Source organism: Mus caroli, unplaced genomic scaffold (assembly GCF_978045245.1).
Source record: "Mus caroli unplaced genomic scaffold, Mus_caroli_1 scaffold_1, whole genome shotgun sequence".
Lineage (NCBI taxonomy): Eukaryota > Metazoa > Chordata > Mammalia > Rodentia > Muridae > Mus > Mus caroli.
Window position 1 is genome coordinate 106,578,894 of NW_028227256.1, and position 15,561 is coordinate 106,594,454.

Genomic DNA, 15,561 nt, shown 5'->3' on the forward strand with positions numbered 1-15,561 from the left:
CTCTCTCTCTCTCTCTCTCTCTCTCTCTCTCTCTCTCTCTCTCTCTGTGTGTGTGTGTGTGTGTGTGTATACAACATGGCCCTTAAATACACAAGAGAACTTTCTGGAGTTGATTCTGCCTTCTTCATGTTTCCTGGATATTAAACTCAAATAGGCATGTGTTGAACCATTTCAAGGACCCTTACTTTCCAGTTATTTGTCACACTTTTGAATATAAAAAGAGAGGGAGAGGGAGATGGAACTGGCAGAGGAGCTTGACCTATAATAAAGAAGCTATTGGGCCAAATGGCTCAACTTCAAGATTATGATGAGGTACAAAATTGCAAATTACCAGAGTCAAAATATCTAAAACTATATTTAGATGCCCTGAAAGACATGTATTGCTCACATCTGAGTCAGATTCATATATTGGTCAAGCTCAAAACATTGCAATGTATTCTTAGCAGTCCTCTTGCTTTCACTAATCCAAAAGCTGAAAATGTAATTAGATGTCATGAAAACCTATAAGAGATTTCTCTATTTTGTTATAACAGGTCGACTCATGCTCCCAACAATATATCGGATTACCACTTTGACTTCTGACTTGCTTTTCTATGGTATTAATGAAATATAACTACTTCAATGCTAGAACATGAAATTTAAGAAATTCTGATCTGGGTTTATGGACTATGCTCACACATAGCTCAAACCGAAAATCTTAATTCCCTTTATGATAAAAAAAACTGTGCCTTTGTTTGGATGCATTTAAAATTTGTATGTTATTTCTTTCTGTAAAACAAAGTACTTCATTTTGAACTGATCATATATTTTTTCCACAGTAAAAATTGTTTTTCCTTCTAGTATGTTATCATGTATTAGTTGTATTTAAAGCAGCAGTTTTCAACCTGTGATCATGACCCCTTTGTCAGACTTCTATCTCAAAAATATTTATACTACTATTCATAACAGTAGCAAAATTATATATATGAAGTAGTGACAACAATAATTTTTATGGTTGGAGGTCATCCCAACAAGACTGTATTAAAGGGCCACAGAATAAGGAAAATTGAAAACCAGTGTTTTAAAGGATTGTAGTTCAAAGAATTCAAAAGATAATGCATAAATTCTTTTTAACATGTTCAGATTCATTAAGATCCAATTTCAAGTAATTTATCATATTATATTGATTGATAGTTATTTGTATTTTATCCACCAACAGAGTACTATGAAAAAAATATAAATTATGTGAAATCTCAGACCTTTTGATATGTACTATTTCAGGATTAGAGCAGCTGAGCTGGCCAGGCTATTGTAGTAAGTCAGCATTTACCTGTGCTCTAACAAAGCCTCTCACACTAGTTTCCTGTCTTGGAATACATCATAGCCATCTCAAGCTCTGCACTATTAGTCTTCTGTTAATATTGCCTCACAGAAGCCTTCAACAATTATGACAGTTGATGGGAATAATTAACCTTGCATTGATCCAGTAATTAAGTGACTCAGCTTGTTTGGAGAGTTAGGTGCTGCAAGCTTGCCTACCTATGCTCAATGATCCTTCAGATTCTTTGTCCTAATCTGACATTGCTGAAACTCATTATTTCTTATGAGGGCTAAAAATTTAAGACATTATATAAAAGGATTTTATATTCCATATACATAGTTTAATTCTCAAGAATTAAAGGTGTGTGTGTGTGTGTGTGTGTTAACATCAAATTAAGAAGAAAGTATTAGGAAGGGAGGAAAAAAAGAGGGAGGGCAGGATGAACTGAGGGATTGAGGGAGAGGGAGAGAGGATGCTGAGAGAACAAATAAATGTGCAACTGTAAGAAGAGAATTCATGGAGCTTCACATTCAAAGCCAACTGGAGCTACTGAAAACAGGAAGGTCTCTGGGCTTATCATGCCGTACTACTCACAGATGTGTTTCATAGATATCATTGCTTAGTATTAATACTGATGACCTTCCTTCTTGGAAGCTTGCTATCTGGTACCACAAACCACTAATTTATTAAACATTATCCCAAACAAGTTAAAAACCTGTGTCCTTATACACACAGATAAGTATAATCTTCAAACCTCATCAAGCAAACTTCTGTTTGTAAAAAGTGAGAACCACTACATAAAACCATAATCAATCAACATGGTGGAAAGAAGAATCCCAGTAGATACATATTTAAAATATTCCCAAATCTTAGGCTTAGGGAACATTGCTGAAGAGGGACAGAAAGATTGTGCCAGAGCACAAAGGAGTTTAGTTGGAAACATGTCTCCGAGTAGCATCAGGAGCAAGACCCATTAAAATCTCACCAGCATGACTGACTAAATGTGATATGAATAAAGATGGCACCAATATATGTGAAAAGACCACAAGGACTTCAATAACAACAACAACAACAACAAAAACAAAAACCCATAGGCAATTGTAGAAACTTGGCAACAGGAAAGGAGTTCTTCCCATAAAAGAACATAGCAACAGGTAATCCAATGCCAAATGGTATACCAGGAAGCCAGATATAATAATGACATTGTGCAGACTAAGTTGGTTATATTTAGAAATATATGTGTATATAAACTCCCTTCATTCCTCATAGAATCCAAAGTTGTTCTGCCGGTTACCAGAGAGAAAAGTAATCAAATGTCTTATTAGTCTATGAAGCCTATTATTGCAACAATGAATGTCAGAAATGACGAAAATAGGCTCACAGGTACAATAGTGGCACATATGTTATGGGGTTAACTAACCATTACTTTCTGCTTATGTGTAAGACTATTAAATAGGAAGAAGGGCATGTGTAGTGCTTAAAGTCCAACAAAGAACTTATGCTTGCATAGCTCATGGGCTCCAAAGATAAACCTATACAATGGTTTTGCCCAATGGGTGCAGCATCAAATTGTTACTAAATTCTTATCTCTATATCAATGACTAATATGTCTTGCAGAACTTGTCAGGGATATTCTTTGAGCATTAATGTTGGTTAACACAGACATTCACAATTGAAGAAAATCCAGGGAATACGCAATTGTGGAATGCTTTTAACGTACATTTAAGTGCCATCAGTTCATTTTAAGCATTGATCATCTAATTTTCATATCTATTTTATTTGTGTAGTCAGTCTAATGAAGAAATAAGCAAGACTCAAAGCTAATATAAGTGAGAATACATTGCCAGTTCAAAATCATAAGGATTCCTATTTTATAATGTATTCCTCAAAGGGCTTTCATGCAAATTTCTCTAGTAGATAGTATTAGTCATAAAAATCAGGATTTAATTAGAGAAAGAAAAATTAGACATCAATTATAATTTTCTTATGTATTTTGTAAAAGGAATGTTCCACAGGAAGCAATGTTGTATTACTTATCAACTAACTCATTTCTTTCAAAAATATACAAGAACAAAATTTTCACTACTTCATTTTCCAGTATTTATAGGCCAAAATATCACCTAAAAATTTGAGACTATAGCACGTCTATTATAATACTGTCACATTTGACAAAGAATGTGCCATTAATTTGGAATTCTTGGAAACACATATTTGTTTTCTGAGTCACATTCTCAAGAATACTTGATTACCTCAAACTTACTCTGTGTCTGAGGATGACTGTGGATTTCTCATTCGGCTCCTACCATGCAGTTACTGGAGTCAACGATTTATAAAAATACATTCAGTTTTATTTGTTGTTGTGAGCTAAGCAAGAACACCAGACCTACTTTTCCAGATCCAGGACTCATGGGTTTTTGTTACATCTCTGAGACTATTTCATGTAGTATTTGAGGCATCTTTTATAATATGTCTTTATGTATGTCCTCTTTTTAAAAAATGGTTAATAATATGAAAGTTAAGCTTCACTAGTTTAAATTTTCTTACAATTTTACCCAAAGAACTAAATAAGATAATACAAGTATGAAAATAATAAACTAACAGTGATTTTAAATGACAAACAGATTAAGCATACAATAATGGAGGTGAAAATACTTCCAGGAAAATATCTTATAATCTGTTCTCTTTGAAACTCAGTATCATACGTAAACTGTGTACAATGTCCTATAAATGGACATGTATTCTTATAAAAATCTAATTTTGTCTTAGTTACAGATTTGCTGCTGTGAACAGACACAATGACCAAGGCAAGTCTTGCAAAGAACAACTTTTAATTGGGGCTTGCTTACAGAGTCAGAGGATCAGGTGAGGAGCATGGCAACAACTAGGCAGGCATAGTGCAGGCAGATCTGAGAATTTTACATCTTCATCTGAACGCTGCTAGTGGAAGATGACTTCCAGACAGCTATAACTAGGATATTAAAGCCCACACCCACACTCACACACCTATTTCAACAAGGCCATACCTCCTAGTAGTTCCATTCCCAGGCCCAAGCATATATATACCATCACAAGGTGTTTTGGGCTTTTTGTCATTTTTTTAATTGTAATTTTGTTTTTGTTTTTGTTTTTGTTTCACAACTGGAAGTAAAACTCTAAGATATTATAAAATATGGGTTTAACAGTATATTCATGATTAGGAGTGGTAAATCAATAATAAAAGAAAATATTTCAATAGATTTTATACTCCTTATGACAAAAAAGAAACAATTAGCATTTTCTGGGGGAGGCATGAATAAGTATAGGCTTCATAGGCTCCTCTATTTGCATTCTTGGTCACTAGTTGATGGACTACTTAGGAAGCATTAAGAAATATGGCCTTGTTGAAGAGATCATTGAGGGTGGACTTTCAGGTTCCAAAATCCCACTTGGGCCCAATATTCATCTTTCTCTGACTCCTACTTGGGGTTTGACATGAAATATCTCAGTGAATGTACCAGAGCCATGCCTGATGCAACAATCCCTGCTGTGATAACCATGGAATAACCCTAAGAAAATGGAAGCAAGTGCCCAATTAAATGCTTTCATTTAAAATCTGCATTGATCACAGTTTTTCTCCATAGCAAAAAAAATACAGTAATAGACCTCTGTTTAACAAGACATAGCAATAGTTTTAATAAGTAACATTTTGAAATATATTTATAACAGTTTCATATATGTTAATATGAAATTCTTTGACACATTTTTTGAATTCTTATCAGACTCTCCTGTGTGCTATGGTCATATGAGCAGGTCTTTTCTGTAACATCTTTTACAGGTTCCAAAGAATCAGTTTATTGGCAAATCAGATACTACATTTCCATTTAGCTAAATAACTTCTATGAATGAAATACTTATTTATTTTTAGGTTTTAGAAGGTTTTGTCTATGACCATTTGCTAATACTGCTGTAAGTCTGTGATGGTTCATATATCATGGGATAACAGATAGGATCAATCTGGTAACCCAGAAGCCAGAGATGAGGAGGCTAGCATCTTAAGATCTCGTTCAAGAACATGCTCTCAATGACCTAGCCACTTTTGACTTGTTTGTATTTCCTAAAAAATTCATGACCATAAGTAGTGGGGTGGACTGTACACCAAATTTGATACAGAAATTTTGTGTGGTATTTCAAGTTCAAATAATATCAAAGAAATTTACTAATTATACTAACGGATTTAATAACCTATATTACATCTTAAGGATGACTTTCCTAAGACCTAAGTCAGCACACAGACTTATATGCTGCCAATTGCTTGTTCCACAGTTGTTTGGTTATCACTAAATTTGACAATGAAAAAAAAAGTGAAATTTCTTCTTTAAGAATTTCTTCAATAGAGAAATGAGTCTTTATGTCTTCCACAAAGCTCTTAACTTTAAAACAATTAGTATATATAAAGTAAACTTACCATCATACAGAGCCATATAGTCTATCATGTCAAGAATATAAGAGAGGTAATAACAATTGTGTACACATGCATTTATAAAAAAATTAACTGATTGATTCTTACTCGTAAAGAATAGTTTTGGGGTAAATGTCTATGCAAATGGAACTAAATCCACTGGCATCAGTGATCTTATAGACCAATGGAAGCATGAAGAAACAACTGTGTACAGAATTATAACACAAAGATGCATTTCCTGGATCCTATACAAATGGATATTGTAAGAAAAAACTCAACTGTAAAGTTATCATTCAAACTGTATAGATCATTCAAGAAAGTTATCTTAGTATGCCAAAACATCTTTCTAGCAATTACCATTCTTGAAAGTGAGGATATTTAAAACAGCATTAAAATGGAATTGTAAATTGTTATGACTGTAATTTCAGTGCATTAAGCAGATTAACTGTTAGGCCACACAATGTAAATTAATTTTGAGATCTGGATTGCAACTGATATTTTCTGATTAACTACAGAAGTAGTCCATGGTAGTCACCAAAACAGCAACTCTGTGGGTCTATTAAGTTCAGAGATGACTCAAGTGAATTCACAAGAACAAGCTACTACTTTTTTTTTAATTAGATATTTTATTTCTTTACACTACAAATGTTATTCCATATCCTGGTTTTCCCTTTGCACACCCTCTATTCCACCCCCACTTACTGGGCTTCTATGAGGGTGTTCTCCCTCATACCCACCTACTCCAAGCCTCACCACCCTAGCATTCCTCTATACTGGGGCATCAAGCCTTCATAGGACCAAGGGCCTCTCCTCCCTTTTGATCCCAGATAAGCCCTTTTCAGCCCCTTCAGTACTTCCCCTTACTTCTCCATTAGGGTCTCTGTGCTCAGTCAGATGGTTGGCTGCAAGCATCCTCATCTGTACTAGTCAGGGTCTGGCAGAGCCTATCAAGAGACAGCTGTATCAGGCTCCTGTCAGCAAGCACTTCTTGGCATCTGAAATAGTGTCTGGGTTTGGTGTCAGCATGTGGGATGAATCCAAAGGAGGAGCCATCTCTGGATGGCATTTCCTTCAATCTCTGCTCCACTTTTCTTCAACATACTTGTTCTAACTCCTGTTGTGTTTATCAAGTGAGAATGAACCTTCACTAAGCCTCTTTTACACAAAACACATCATACTTCTATGCTACTTGCTCAGATTTCTTCCCCTCAAAAAACGCAGAATACTCATTTCCCTAAAGAGGTATAAATTACTCTCCTGGGTGAGCCCTCTGCTTCCTAGGTTAAAGTACATACATGATCTTGCATTTGCTTCTGCATATGTAAGGGTCTCTCTCACCCACTTCGGATCCTTATATGCATTTGCTCATTCATTTTTTTCCCCACAAATCTTTGATGACAGTACATTTCCGTGATAAACACTGTCATGACTGGTTGTGAATAAGGTAGTAAATGACACGAGGAGGTGCCTATAGCCATAGAGCTCACAGTTACCTCAGAAATGGAGTTTCACATATTCCAAGAAAAACTTTAAATTTAGATATAGATATAGGTATAGGTGTAGATATAGGTATAGGTATAGATAGATATAGATATAGATTAGATATAGAGATGAGAGAGAGAGAGAGGTGTGTGTGTGTGTGTGTGTGTGTAGTCAGTTAAATTTTTATTCATCTTTTGGACTATCAGCTCATTGAGGCCAATGGATTTATTTCCACTTGCATAGTCATTTCACTGAACAATATTCTTCACAAATAGGAGTCGATAATTTCTTTTAAAATAAACTCATGTGTATACAATTGTTATTCTCTCTTATGATCTTGACATGATACATATATTTATATAATATTGTACAATATTGTAAAGATACATATATATATATAACATATACATATGTATCTATCTAAAACACATAATTATGCATAGGAATATATCTATAATATATATATTATATACCGCTAAAACCAATGTTTTGATGTTTTTGTTTTGTTCATTGACATATTTTTTAAAAGAGAAATGTTACCTTCCTCAGCATAGTACAAGTCTGTTATTATGCAAGTACTTCTGCTTCTTCTATAGTCTTATTGAGTACTCAGCCATTGCAAAGATTACAAGCAAACAAATGACAACCAGAATAAGTTACTACTATGTGGTCTACCAGATGCTATAATTCAGGTAAGTTGTATGTAACTCCTGCTAATAATGTTTTGATGTACACAAATAGCCATCTTTTTATTATTTCATATTTATTTTGTCCTTTGAGATAAGATTTGATGGTGTAGTATATGCTGGCTCAGAATCTTCTTACCTTACATAGTGTCTTCACTACTTAGGTTCAGGTGTGTGCCAGCAGTCTGAGCTTATATTATTTCATAAAATACACCTTATATGAAGATACATTTATACATACAAACCAAAATATACAAAACAATAAACTTTAACAGTGAAAGGAAGCATATGACAGAAACAAAGATCAACTCAAAACCAGAAGAAAAACATAAAAGGATACTGTTGTTTGTTTCTAAACTCCCAGAACTTAATCTTCTCTCTCTCCCTATAATTAATCCATACACAAAAATATTGCTTTGCTTTTAAACATTAGTAATGTATTATTGTCTTTGAACATTATTTTCTTATGAATTAATTCAGCCAAACAAACTGCATGTGTTTCTGCCTTTATTTATTGAACATTGTTTAGATAAATATACAAGTGTATAGAGCATTTGTTTCTTTCTTTTTCATTTACTTTAGAATTTACTTGTAATATCCATTCTTTGTGCTCATGAATACATCTCATATTGCTCAAAATCTTTTCTCCTACCCATCCACTTTTTCATTATTCCATATTTCAGGTTGAAAGATACATACTATTATGTGTTTTGGGTCAATAACTTGGATTCAGTTTGTGTGAATAAGTTACAAACTTCATTTTTAATTTTTGTGATATTTGGAGGACAAATAAATATAGGAGATAGCTTGGCAATGTTAATAAGGTTACCTTTTTTCTATTTTTGATTAAAATAGCTCATTGAATGCAGAGGCAGCTGTAGGACATTCGTGTAGTCTCATCATCAGCGCAGCTGGGTCTACACGCAAGCAACCATCTCTAAGGTACCTGCAGTTGGCATTGATCTTGGCACCACCTATTCCTGTGTGGGTGTCTTCCAGCATGGAAAGGTGGAAATTATTGCCAATGACCAGGGTAACCGCACCACGCTGAACTACATTGCTTTCACGGACACAGAGCGATTAATTGTGGATGTGGCCAAGAATCAGGTTGCAATGAACCCCACCAACACATTTTTTGATGCCAAACGTCTGATAGGGCGTAGGTTTGATGATGCTGTTGTTCAGTCTGATATGAAGCACTGGACCTTCATCGTGGTGAATGATGCAGGCAGGCCCAAAGTCCAAGTGGAATACAAAGGGGACACAAAAAGTTTCTACCCAGAGGAAGTGTCCTCCATGGTTCTGACAAAGATGAAGGAAATTGCAGAAGCATACCTCAGAAAGACTGTTACCAATGCTGTGGTCATAGTGCCAGCTTACTTCAATGACTCTCGGCAACAGGCAACAAAAGATACTGGAACAATTGCTGGCCTCAATGTACTTCGAATCATCAATGAACCAACTACTGCTGCTATTGCTTATGGCTTAGATAAGAAGGTCAGAGCTTAAAGGAATATGCTCATTTTTTACTTGGGAGGTGGCACTTTTGATGTGTCAATCCTCACTATTGAGGATGGAATTTTTGAAGTCAAATCAACAGCTAGAGATATCCACTTAGGTGGAGAAGATTTTGACAACCGAATGGTCAATCATTTCATTACTGAGTTTAAGTGAAAACAGAAGAAAGACATCAGCGACAACAAGAGAGCTGTCTGTCTCCTCATCGCCTGTGAGCGAGCCAAGCACACCCTCTCCTCACCCAGGCCAGGGAATTGACTTCTATACTTCCATTACCCGGCTCAATTTAAGGAATTCAATGTTGACTTGTTCCATGGCACACTGGACTCTGTAGAGAAGGCCCTTTGAGATGCCAAACTGGACAAGTCACAGACCCATGATATTGTCTTAGTGGGTGGATCTACCAGAATCCCCAAGATTCAGAAACTTCTGCAAGACGTTTTCAATGGAAAAGAACTGAACAAGAGCATTAACCCCGATGAAGCTGTTGTCTATGGTGCAGCTGTCCAGGCAGCCATTCTATCTGGAGACAAGTCTGAGAATGTTCAGGATTTGCTGCTCTTGGATGTTATTCCTCTTTCCCTTGGTATTGAAACTGCTGGTGGAGTCATGACTGTCCTCATCAAGCACAATACCACCATCCCCACCAAGCAGACACAGACTTTCACCACCTCCTCTGACAACCAGCCTGGTGTACTCATTCAGGTGTATGAAGGTGAAAGGGCCATGAGCAAGTACAACAACCTGCTTGGAAAGTTTGAGCTCACGGGCATCCCTCTAGCACCCCATGGGGTTCCTCAGATTGAGGTTACTTTTGACATTGATGCCAATGGCATCCTCAAAGTTTCTGCTGTAGATAAGAGAACAGAAAAGGAGAACAAGATCACCATCACCAATGACAAGGGCCGCTTGAGTAAGGAAGATATTGAGCGCATGGTACAAGAAGCTGAGAAGTACAAAGCTGAGGATGAGAAGCAGAGAGATAAGGTTTCCTCCAAGAATTCACTGGAGTCCTATGCCTTCAACATGAAAGCAACTGTTGAAGATGAGAAACGTCAAGACAAGATCAATGATGAAGACAAACAAGATTCTTGACAAGTGCAATGAAATCATCCGCTGGCTGGATAAGAACCAGACTGCAGAGAAGAATTTGAGCATCAGGAGAAAGAACTGGAGAAAGTCGGCAACCCTATCATTACCAAGCTGTACCAGAGTGCTGGTGGCATGCCTGGGGGAATGCCTGGTGGCTTCCCAGGTGGAGGAGCTCCCCATCTGGTGGTGCTTCTTCAGGCCCCACCATTGAAGAGGTGGATTCATTCAGTCCAAGAAGAGGGCATAGCATTGTTCCACAGGGACCCAAAACAAGTAACATGGAATAATAAATCTATTTAAATTGGCACTAAAAAAATTAAACTAAAAGCTTCAACTTATAGCTTCCTCTCAACAAAAGTGCTCTTTAATTTTGTGTCTGTCCCATGAGGTTTACATAGAAGTTAGTGATTAGAAACCAATGATTTACTAAATCCTTATGTATGTAAATCCCAATAAGTACAATGTATCTATGTGTATATAAAATGTTCATTCCTTAAAAATTAATCCCTGTTTTACTTTGAGCATATACAACAATAATACAACTCAGTTTCCATGCCCTGAGCCATGTAGAAGGAGATATTTACATGTTGTATAAGTAAAATAAGAGAAAAACTGTTCTCCTGATGAGGTACTAAAGAAAAATGGCAACACTAACTCTTTACTCTTCACTTTTAACTTGTTGGACAAGTCACGTATTTTATTTCTTTCAGATTTTTTTTTATTATTAACTTCTTCCAGACATAAATTTATTCTCAAATAATTACAGTAAGAGTGTTTTTAAAAACTGAAACAGTGACAGTTCTGAGCCCTTAAGGTGCATCTGTGTTTGTATCACTAAGATAGACAATCATAAAATATATGTAACTGTGTCACAGGTTGTCGTTATAAAAATGTATATTTCTTTATATGTATCATTATAATCAATCTATTTTTTATTCCATGGTAGAAGTCATTTGTTTTATTAGCATGTGTAGTAGCCTAATAAAACTGGCCGTTGGTAAAATGCTACATTCTAAATCATATCTGACAAATTATTTTGTGTGTTCAATAGTATAGAAACCCATTGTTTTAAAAACAATATATAATTCTCTGACATGAGACAGTTATGATGTAGCAACCTCATTTACTTCATGAAATCATTACAATCAATCTTATATGTTAAATCCCTTTAGGCATTATAAACTATTATAAATCAAGAAGAAATCAATTTTCTACAATTGGAATCAGAATCTCATTAAGATATTCATTATGTATATGAGATATAATTGTGACCCACAAGAACACCAGACTGAATAACATAGACTATTTGGTGTTTAAAATGTTTGAAAACGGGAAAAAAGTTGGTAAGTGCAAAAGGATCTCAGTAGAAAGCATCTCTTTTATATAACATGCTTCTAAGAACCACACATTTATATCAAAGTATTCTTCAAAATTTCATAGCTCAAGGTTTTTCTCAAAACAAAGTAGATAATGCATGGAATATTAAATGTGTGCATTATCTATATATGCATATGTCATTAATATAAAATTTTCTAAAATAATATTCAATATCAAATATATTTATATGTGCAATATAAATTGTGTATAAGGGATAGAACAAAATAGTCATATTCTCTGTAGAAGGGAACATCATTTCTTGAATAATTATGACATCTTTTCTCCTTTTTTAGATCCTAGAAGTTAAATGAAGCTGATAATATTAGTTTGTGTGTTTGAATTAGTACAAGGTCAGAAAAATTTATTCTGTTGGATTTATATTTTGTAAAAAAACACTATGATGGATCTTGGCCACAATATTTTTACAATGTGACAGAAATCTGTCCATCCTTTTTTCATGCAAACAGCTAATACAAACTTATTAAGTTTGCTTAAGAATGTATTTCCCTTTAACACAATTTTTATCTGAAGTACAGCTACATTTATAAGTCATGTTCCAGTAAGAGAAGCAAATGCAATAGAAGAAAAAGATGATGAAAAGGCAGAGTAAGAGAGATGTGAAAGGCAGGCGTGGTGGTACATGCCTTTAATCCCAGCACTCAGGAGGCAGAGGCAGGCAGATTTCTGAGTTTGAGGTCAGCCTGGTCTACAAAGTGAGTTCAAGGATAGCCAGGGCTATACAGAGAAGCCCTGTCTCAAGAGAGAGAGAGAGAGAGAGAGAGAGAGAGAGAGAGAGAGAGAGAGAGGTATGAAAATAAATGTCAAGACCATCTAGACAAGAGAAAACTTTTAGTAGAAGCTTGACTATGATTCTGAAGAGACTGGCAACCTTGATGGCTGACCTAATTGTTACCTAGAGGCCATACTTAATATCAGTCGTACCTAGAGACACCCCACAACCAAGTAACTCTGGTTTCTTTGAATGTAATTATCAAGAAGAGACAGAATTAATTAATAAATTTATAATATATATATATATATATATATATATATGATTAAAAAGAATCTCAGAGGGAAAAATGATCCAAAGTCTCACATTTAGGAAAAGTTATGTAGATTAGGGAGACATATGTTCCAAGAAGCATAGCATTAGCAACAGTTGTGTTTGTTATATATGTGTCTCTTTTTCTTAATATGTTACTCCCCCTCATATATAAATTGCAAAGTAGGTTCCTTATTTAAGGAAGATAAAAGATTTACAGGTATGTTAGGTAGTTTTTCTTTCAGAACACATGTAGTAAAGGATTGAAAGTAAGAAGGCAGCAATATATAGTACTTAATGGGTCAATTTTTGATGGAATAATAATCCTGAAAGACAGGATAGGCTTATAAATACAGGATTCTTTATTCTTCTATCACATCTCTGTTTTCATCTCTCAATCCAAAACTAAGAGCTGCAAAGCAAGGGATAGCGAGCTTTTGAGCTGAAGTCTTCTATTTTCCATATTCATAAGTGCTGGCAGAGCAGATGGTGATTTTTTTCCTTAAGAAAGGACCAAAATGCATAAAATTTTAGTCAGTGCAGCTAATTTTTCATGTATATGGGCCTTGGTTGACAGCATTCATTGTTATTACCATTCACCCAGGTCTCTGATACCCCATTATAGAGAGCAATGAGGATTCAGCCTTAAACATTACTTTGGTCTTGGTTTGATAAAGTGCATTACACAAAGAGATTCCAGGAAATAGATATGCTAATTCTTAAATAAGATATTTTTTTGTCCAGGTTATATTCCTTTTAAATTCTGTTTTGCTTTTAAAAGCTGTGTTAAACTTTACTATCAGACAAAAATACTATATATATATATATATATATATATATATATATATATATATAATCAATGATAAAATGTAAAACTGAGCATCTTTTCAAAATATCTGGTCAAATTTAATTTAATTTTGATACTAAAAAAAGCTCAAAGTCAATAAAAAGCATTATTCTCCTTTGAAAACATAAACTTTCTATGCTGGTCCTGAATTCTATGATTAATTCATTAACTCTACTTTGTTCACTACCCACTCTAACCTCTAAGTCCACCTAATGGGGATTTTATTTCCATATTATTAAATATACTATAATTGATTGTTGTACTGGTTACTTTTCTATCTGTGTAATAGAATACCATGACCAAGGCAATTTATAAAAGACAGGGTTTACTTGAGATCAATGTTCCAGCAGGATAAGAATCTGTCAGTATTATGGAAAGTAGCAGGCATGGAAGCTGGAGAAGCAAGTGGGAAGCTAACATCTTGAATAGGCCTATAGAACTTCTACTCTGAACTTTATTCATGTAATTTATTTTTTCAAGTTGACACTCATGTTGTAGCAGTCTAACACATTCTCTCTGTATCATCTATCTATCTATCTATCTATCTATCTATCTATCTATCTATCTATCTGGTTGTTTTACTTCTATTCATACCAGTGTTCCACAGGCAGCCTGGAACTTATGGAGACCAGCAGGGTATATTGGATCCCCTGGAACTGGAGTTACCGATGATTGTGTGAGCTGCCTGCCACATGGGTGACTGAAATAGAATCAGGAAAAACAACAGAAAGCAGACAGATACCTGGAAACTGAAAAACTCTAATCAATGATAACTTGGTCAGGGAAGAAATAAAGAAAGAAATTAAAGACTTCCTGGAATTTAATGAAAAGTTTGACACATCATACCAAAACTTATAGGACACAATGAAAGCAGTACTAAGAGAAAAATTTATAGCACTAAGTGCCCTATTAAAGAAACCGGAGAGATCCTATACTAACAACTTAACAGTATACCTGAGATCTCTAGAACAAAAAGAAACAAACTCACCCAAGAGAAGAAAACCTTAGGAAATAGTCTAACCCAGGGTTGAAATCAACCAAATAGAAACAAAGAGAACAACACAAAGGATCAACAAAATCAAAAGCTGGTTCTTTGACAAAATCAACAAGATAGATAAACACCTAGCCAAACTAAATAAAGGGCAGAGAGGCAGTATTGAAATTAACAAAATCAGAAATGAAAAGGGAAACATAAGAACAGAAACAAAAGAAATTCAAAAAAATCATCAGAAACCACTATAAAAGCACATACTCAAATAAAAACTGCAAAATCTAAATGAAATGGATGGTTTTCTAGACAGATACCACAAACCAAAGTTAAATCAAGTGCAGGTAAACTATCTAAACAGGCCCATATGGCACAAAGAAATAGAAGTCTTTAAGAACCTCCCAACCAAAATAAGCCCAGGGCCAGATGGATTTAGTGCAGCATTCTACCAGACCTTCAAAGATACCAATATTTCTCAAATTGTTCTATAAAATAGAAACAGAAGGATCATGATCTAACTTGTACTATGCAGCCACAATTGCTCTGACACCTAAACCACACAGTGACCCAATAAAAACAAACAAAAACAAACAAACAAAAAAACCTTCAGACCAATCTTGCTTGTAAATATTGATAAAAAAATCCTCAATAAAACTCTTGCAAACCAAATCCAAGAACATATCAAATCCATAATTTGCAATGATCAAGTGGTCTTCATCCAAGGAATGCAAGGGTAGTTTAGTATACAAACATCTATTCATTTAATCCACTATATAAACAAACTCAAAGGG

The 15,561-nt window shown here is 34.9% G+C and overlaps 1 pseudogene; it reads left to right on the forward strand.

Annotated features, from left to right (window-relative positions):
- The first annotated feature begins 285 nt into the window (after positions 1-285).
- LOC110295858 (heat shock cognate 71 kDa protein pseudogene) lies at positions 286-10,803 on the forward strand (annotated as a pseudogene).
- Positions 10,804-15,561: the final 4,758 nt, after the last annotated feature.